An 8014-nucleotide genomic window follows, 5' to 3' on the forward strand; every position below is an offset into this window, starting at 1 on the left:
TTGTATGTGCTTGCTACTACTTCCCATTTTGCTTGCTATTGCTGCTCCCAGGAAATCAAATGTGTCCCGTTCCTTTCTTTTTGTCATCAAAGTGTTAGCGTAATCAAGCATCTTTTCTGTTAGTGCATCACTTTCTTGTATTTCTTATTCTACGTCTCTTTCGCTTCTGAATGTATTTTGCTAGTGTACCAGCTTGGGTCACGTCCTGGCTATCAGCAGTTAGCTGGCTTTCACGTGCAGTGCTATTACTTGTTGTAGCTTCCTGGCCTGCAGCATCCAGCAAGAGGACGTCAGACAGGAGTGCAGGCTAAAAAAGAGCAAAATAAAAATAATGAGGGTATGCAATTGCATGCATGTTCAAATGTAAACTATTTACACATCTTTATGTATCAGTTTCCATCGACAGAGGAAGACTGGAAAGTGATAGCGGAAGACTTTGAGAAACTATGGAATTTTCCAAATTGCGGTGGTGCCATTGATGGCAAACATGTCAGAATTATGCCATCATCAAACAGTGGATCTTTCTACTATAATTATAAAGTATTTTTTAGCATTATTTTAATGGCCATTGTGGATGCAAACTATGAATTCTTATTGGTGGACATTGGGAAAAATTGAAGAGCCTCAGATGGAGGTGCAATGGAGCATACTACCTTCCATAACAAACTACAAAACAATGTCCTTAACCTTCCATCTCGGAGTAGCACAAAATATGGACTAAACTTTGTGTTTGTGGCAGATGACGCCTTTGCATTGCACAACAATATATTAAAACCGTACCCACAGAGAAATCTGAGCATTGAAAGGCGTATCTTTAATTACAGACTGTCACATGCTCGGTGTGTAGTTGAACATGCCTTTGGGATTCTAAGTAACATGTTCCGAGTTTTTCATTCTGCAATAAACCTGTGTTTGGACAAAGTCGACAAAGTAGTTATGGCCTGTTGTGTTCTGCATAACTTTCTACTGTGTAAAAGCAACAGTAGACAAACCACTCAGGCCTATGTGGAAACTACTGCCGAGGACATGGAGGTAGTGGGCTTGACACCATTAGAGTGTGGACACTCTAAAAATAAGCGTACCTTACGCATTTCAACGGAGATAGTGTCCTTGCATAGCAGAATGATTGCATATGACAACTGTTTATATACATGTTATGTATTTTTATTGTGTTGTTGATTTTTTTTAACATGAATAAATCTGTTACATGGCAACAACATAATGTACTGTACTTACTGTGCTGCTTGCAGGTATATCATATGCTTGCTCTACCTCTGTGGATGAACTGCTGTCTGTGGGCATGCTGCTAGTGGATGTACGTGGTGTTTCTTGGTCCCTCACAAAGTGTAACAGATCAAAGCACCATAGCTTTGGCACATACACTTTTTCGGCTGCAGCTCCTGATTTTTTGGCTGCATCAACTGTATTTAATTATTTTTTATTCACAGTCCTAAGGTTCTGGATATTGCTTTTTGCCCATTCAACAGTTGCTCCAGGGCGATATGGCAGACATGCTTTTACAAGCTCTTACATCGCCATGTTCCACATCATTCTGTTTAAATAATCTTTGGATTTGGCTTTCGACAAACATGGGTGAGCCCTGTAGGTCTCAATAAAATCCTTCATTAGGTCAGCATTTCTTTCGTAAGCCATTGTGTTCTGTTTGGCTATAATAAAAATAAACATATTTCACATCTGTGCTGTACAATAAACCAATGCCGTATATGTGAACGAATGTACAGGTCAGAACAATCGTAAAATCCCTTTGTAATGGTCATGTACGGGTTAAAGTTATAGCAAAAAAACTCCATACACGAGGTTATTATACACGAATAGGCATCACCCATAATGCTCCATTCTCTACGGGCATCATCGCTGATTGGTACACAGCAGAAACAAACGCCCATGTCTGAGTGTATAAAATTACAGAGGAGCCTGTCTGGCGCCGAAGAACGCGAGAAGATGGCGGGTGAGGAGAAGGTGTTAGTGGGGGTTGCAGCTATGGAGACGGAGACACACTCAGAGATGGTGCTGGAAGGGCCAAAAAATGTTGGAAAAGTTAAGGTGGGAGAAGGAGATGTTCAAGAAGACAAAGAAATAAAATTTACTGCAGTTAAAAGAGCAAAGTCAATGAGCCCAAGAGAGGTGGAGATGATGGTAAAAGTACTGGACCAGTTCGACTACGACTGTCAAAAGCGAAAGTACAGAAAAGTGAATAATAGAAAGGAAGGGGTAATGCTAAAAATAACTGTGATTACTGAAGGAAAAACTTGTAAAGAAAAGAAATAAATTCCAAGTCCAGAAGAGGTGGTCGGACCTTATAAATAAAGAGGAAAGGAGCGAATTCGTAGAAACATTCAAAATAGTGAGTAGCACGTTGTGAGGACACCGGGGTTATTACCAAAGCTCTCTAGATACCCGGTCCTCTAGGTTCACAGGTCACACAGGTAAGGAGACAGGAAAGAAATAATAATCCCTTTTATTAAACAAAGTGCACACACTTAGTAAAATACAACAGTGCTCCCCAAGGAGAAACTTGTTCCCCCCGCCAAATATATCAAGTGTCAGAAAATCACCAGTGCAAGTAAAACTCCCCAACAAAATCCCCAGCAGGTTACCTCCAAGCACAGAGTCCTAGCAGGCCCAAACTCCTGGTAATAAAATCCACAGCTGACAATCCAAGTGGGCCAGGGTTTCTGATCCTTAAGGTGGGTCTGTGTATCTTGCTGATCCCAGCCGCTCGGCCAACTCTCCACCAGCTTGGTGGGACCCTGGGTATCAGTCTCCCTACGGATGTAGGCTCACCAATTCCCCAGAATCTGCGAGTGTCTCCCGATGGAGTGGTAACAGAATCAGTCCTAGAGGTACACTGTCCGATCTCTGTCAAGAAGCTCCTGCCTCAAGCATTCCTTTAAGGCCCTGCGAGAATACGGTTACTCTCTAACAGGTCCTTGCTGTCTCCAGATTCTCCAACAACAACCCCCATCCCCCAGACAGCTCCTTTTTGGTCCCTTCTCACCACCCCCCCCCCACTCACTGTCCTCTTGTGATTGGTGGTGTGAAGAGTTTGGGTGGTAACCGGGGTGGAAATAGTGCATGACATCAGTGGTCACCCCTTGCTGTGATGGTGCCATTCAGACTGTGTTGCAGACTTGCTAGAACAATAGTTAGCAAACAGGGAGAGACCCCCTACTGATTTTAGATAAGGTCCTGACCCTCCTTTTTTTAACCCGTTCCACTACTTTTTGATGTCACAGGGTCCACAGCTGATTCACACTTCCTGTGAGCTGCCTCTCCCCTCCCTCTCTGGACACCACAGTAATAACAGATCTGGCCACCGGGCGGCATTTAATAACAGAGTGGGCCATGGTTGTTCAATTGGCCCACTGAGGACAGACCGGGTTGGCACGATATTCTCAATATAAGGCCCGGGTCTGTCACATACCTCCCCCTTATTAAATCAAGGGGACAGTTGGAGTCTGGTGGTCGGGCTCCAGATGTTCTCCTTGGCACGGTGGGTTCCTTAATGAAGGGTTCTCCTCCTCTCTTCTGGAGAGTCCGTCCGCATTTGAGTGGTCTTTTCCCTTTTTGTGCGAGATAGTAAAGTTATAACCTTGTAATGCTAAACTCCACCGTAATAACCTCCCATTTTCCCCAGCAGATCTTTGTAACCAGTAAAGGGGGTTGTGGTCTGTAATTACTGTGAACTCTTGCCCATAAATGTAGGGTTGTAATTTCTTTAGGGCCCACACTATGGCCAGGCATTCTTTTTCAATGGTGGCATAGGCTACCTCTCTATCCACCAGCTTTCGGGATAAATAAACTACTGGGTGCTCATGCCCATCCTCCCCCACTTGGCTGAGCACAGCACCGAGTCCACACCCTGAAGCATCTGTCTGTACCAGAAATCGTTTCTTGAAGTCTGGGGCTGCTAACACTGGGGACTGGGTCAATGCTGCCTTCAGAGCGTCAAAGGCCCCTCGCACTCTGGGGTCCATTCTATACGTCTAGAGTATTTTTTCTTTGTCAAGTCAGTCAGGGGCCTGGCAACAGTGCTATACTGCGGCACAAATTTTCTGTAGTACCCTGCGATCCCGAGGAACGCTCGTACTTGCTTTTGGTTGGTGGGTCGGGGCCACTGAACAATGGCTTCTACTTTTGCCGGTTCAGGTCGTATGATTCCCCCACCAACACGGTGCCCCAAGTATTGCACTTCTGCCATGCCCATGAAGCATTTGTCTGGGCGAATGGTCAACCCTGCCTGCCTGATTCTCCTCAGGACCTCTGACACCTGCACTAAGTGATCCTCCCACGTCTGGCTGAAGATGGCAATGTCATCTAAGTAAGCCTGGGCAAATTCCTGACACCCCCCCAACAGGTCATCAACCATCCGTTGGAATGTGGCTGGAGCATTTTTCATCCCAAACGGCATTGTCGTACATTCAAACAATCCCAGTGGGGTTATAAAGGCTGACCGCTCCTGAGCCTCGGGGGTGAGGGGAATTTGCCAATAGCCCTTACTCAGATCCAAAGTTGACACAAACTTGGCTGCCCCTAGCCTGTCTAGTAGCTCATCTATTCGGGCCATGGGATAAGCATCAGTGGTGGTGACCTCATTTAGTTTACGGTAGTCCACGCAGAAGCGGGTGGTCCCATCCTTCTTCGGGACCAATACCACCCCTGCAGCCCATGGACTATTTGACTTCTTAATTACTCCTAAGGCCAGCATTTCCTCTATCTCCTTCCGTACTTGGGCCAGTACAGCGGGGGTCATGCGGTATGCTACCTGCCTTATGGGCTTCTCCTCCCCCGTGTCTACATGGTGGGTGGCTAGGTGGGTACGACCGGGCTTACAGGTAAATTGGGCCTGCTCCTTCTCCAGTACCTCCCTCATTTCCTGCCTCTGTCCCTCTCCTAGCTGCGTCCCCACTGTCACTGTCTCCACCCCCTTTTCCTCTCTCACCTCCCCTATCATCTCCAGTAGGGGGTCTACCTCTGTGGGACCCATGGGGGGACAACACACCACCATTGCTGCCACTTGCCGTTCCACATAACCTTTTAGTCGATTGATGTGGAAGGTTTTCAGCCAGGTTTCCTCATCATCCAGCGCTACTACATAGTTAACCGGCCCTACCTGCCTCACCACTTTGTATGGGCCATCCCAGGTGGCTTGAAGTTTATTCCGTCTCATTGGGATTAGCACCATCACCTTCTGTCCTGCGTTCAGCTTCCTATCCTGAGCGTGGGCATCGTACCACTCTTTTTGTCTTGCCTGGGCTCCTTTTAAATGGCCTTGCGCCAGCTGCGCTACTCTCTTCATCCTCTCCCTCATCTTCTCTACATATTTAAGGATAGGCTGCTCATTGGCCTGGAATGTTCCTTCCCAGCTCTCTCTAACCAGGTCTAGGGGGCCTCGTACCCTCCGGCCATACAGAAGTTCGAAAGGAGAGTATCCGGTGGACTCCTGGGGTACTTCCCTGTATGCAAACAGGAGCTGCTGCAGGGCCCTGTCCCAGTCTCTCCCTTCAGACTGTACATATGCCTTCAGGAGGTGTTTCAGCGTTCCATTGAAACGCTCACATAACCCATTGGTCTGGGGATGGTACGGGGTGGTTCGTAGGGGCTTAATGCCCCACTTTTCCCATAGGGTCTGGACTAGGTCCCCTTGGAATTGGGTCCCCTGGTCAGTAACCACTTCCCTGGGATATCCTACCCGGCTGAAAATGTCCACCAGAGCCTGGGCCACATGCTCTGCGTCTATGGACGACAGGGCTACTGCCTCTGGGTATCTGGTGGCAAAGTCCACCAGGGTGAGGATGAATCTTTTTCCGGTGTAACTGGGGATGGCTAATGGACCTACGATATCTATAGCCACCCGGGCAAAGGGCTCCTCAATTATAGGCAGGGATTGTAGTGGAACTTTCTTAGGGGCTCTCCCTATTCTCTGACAGGTGTCACAGGAGGCTTTGTAACGTTTCACATCCTGGGTGACTTGAGGCCAGAAAAAAGTCCGCAACAACCGGGCCAACGTTTTTCTGGTCCCAAAGTGCCCCGCTGCTGGAATGTCATGGGCCAGCGCTAATAAATGGGTCCGGTAAGCCCATGGTACTACCAACTGCTTCACTTCTGTCCCTGGGTCTTGATCTAGGGTGGGGGTGACTACCCTATATAACAGTCCTTTGTCCCACACTACTTTACTGCCTGCCACTTCCCCTCCCCCAGCGTCTGCTGCACTCCTCAGTTTGGCTAGGGATGGGTCAGTCTGTTGGGCCTTCCTAAATTCCCTTCTGTCCTCCTCCCCCAAATCAATTTCTGGTACAACATCAGATATTTCTGGGTTACTCACCAACGGTGCTGCCTCTGGCTCCTTGGTTCTGGTTGCCGGGGTTAATCTTGGTGGTCTCCTTGGCGTTGCGGCTTCTTGTGCTGCTGTGGCTTGTGCTCGGCTCTGGCTGCGGGTCACAGCTTGCACAAAGTGAGTGACCAATCCCTGGCCCAAATCATTCCCCAAAATCACTTTTGCTGGTAGTCCATCCAGAATGCCCACCTCCACCATTCCAAATCCCGCCCCCCAATCCAAATGTACCCGGGCCACCTGAATATCTGCAAGATGGCCCCCCACCGTGGAAATCCGGACCTGCTGTCCCTCCATAACTTGGGATCTTTTAATTATATCAGGCTCCACCAGGGTCAGGGATGCTCCTGAGTCTCTCAACCCCTGGACCTTGCAGTCCCCCACCCACACGTCCTGTAGATGACCCTGCATATTCCTAGGGCTCTGCCTCCCCTTCCCCAAAATCAGGTTCACCACATACACCCCGTCCCTTGCCTCTGGCACATCAGGACAGGGTGGCTCGGCCTCAATGCCGATTTCAAAATCTCCTGGGGCATACTGTACAGCGGCCACTGGTGCAGCTCTGGCTCCTGGGATCGGACTTCTGGTACGGGGGCAATCTCTCTGGAAGTGCCCCACCTGGTTGCACCGAAAGCACCTCTTTGGATTCAGGTCCCAGGGTCTGGATCGGGCTGGTTCATCTCTTGGATTCCGGGCAGAGTTCTCTCTAATAAAGGGGGCTCCCGGTGTCACTAGACCTGCTGGAATTGTTCGGCTCCCCCTCCCTGCAGCTGCTTGACTAGGCATACTAGGGGCTCTCCATCTTGGTCGACTCACCACATACTCATCAGCTAGCCCTGCTGCCTCCTCCAGGGTCTCAGGTTTTCTGTCCGCCAGCCATTCCCGGATCTCTGGGGCCATTTTTAGAGTCAGCTGCTCCAGCATAATGAGCTCTTTAATTTGCTTAGCGGAGCGGGCCCCTTTCCCTTCCATCCATTTCTCGCAGGCCCTCTGTAGCTGGCTGGCAAATTCCTGGTGCGACTGTGACCCTCCTTTATTCAAAGTCCTGAACTTGTATCTGTAGGTCTCTGCATTTAACTGGAATTTTACCATCAGTGCCTTTTTCACTGTACCATAATCCCCACATTCGTGAGGGCTTAGAGCCTGGTAAGCTTCCAGCGCTCTCCCAGTCAGGCTGGGTCCCAGATATTTGGACCACTCTTCCTCCTCAATCCCATGGACTCCCATCAAGTTTTCAAAAACCTGGAGATGGGTATCAATGTCTGTGTCTGCCTCTTTAAAAATTGGGACTCCACTATATCCCAGCTGAGGTCTCAACCGGGCCTCTCCCCGACCTTCTACTCTCTGAATCTGGGGTACCTCATATGCTACCCCCAACATTGCTTGGAGTACGGCTGCCCTTTCATGCAGGGTTGCCCTTTCCCCCAGTGCTGTCAGCCAATCTTGCAGCACTGCTGGAGTGCCGGACGGTGGTCTGGGTTGTGTCCCACTAGGGGGTCTCTGTGGCTGGTCTTTGGCCTCCTCCTCTTCCACCTCTGACTCTTCCATCTCCTCAGGGTGGGCCTTTTCCCATTCCATTAGTTTGGCCACCAGAACTTCACGCACGTCTGTGTCATCAAAGTCCACCCCTTTGGTTCTGCAGAACCCCTGCAAGTGTTG

Source organism: Mixophyes fleayi, chromosome 10 (genome assembly GCF_038048845.1).
Source record: "Mixophyes fleayi isolate aMixFle1 chromosome 10, aMixFle1.hap1, whole genome shotgun sequence".
In the NCBI taxonomy this organism is placed as follows: domain Eukaryota; kingdom Metazoa; phylum Chordata; class Amphibia; order Anura; family Limnodynastidae; genus Mixophyes; species Mixophyes fleayi.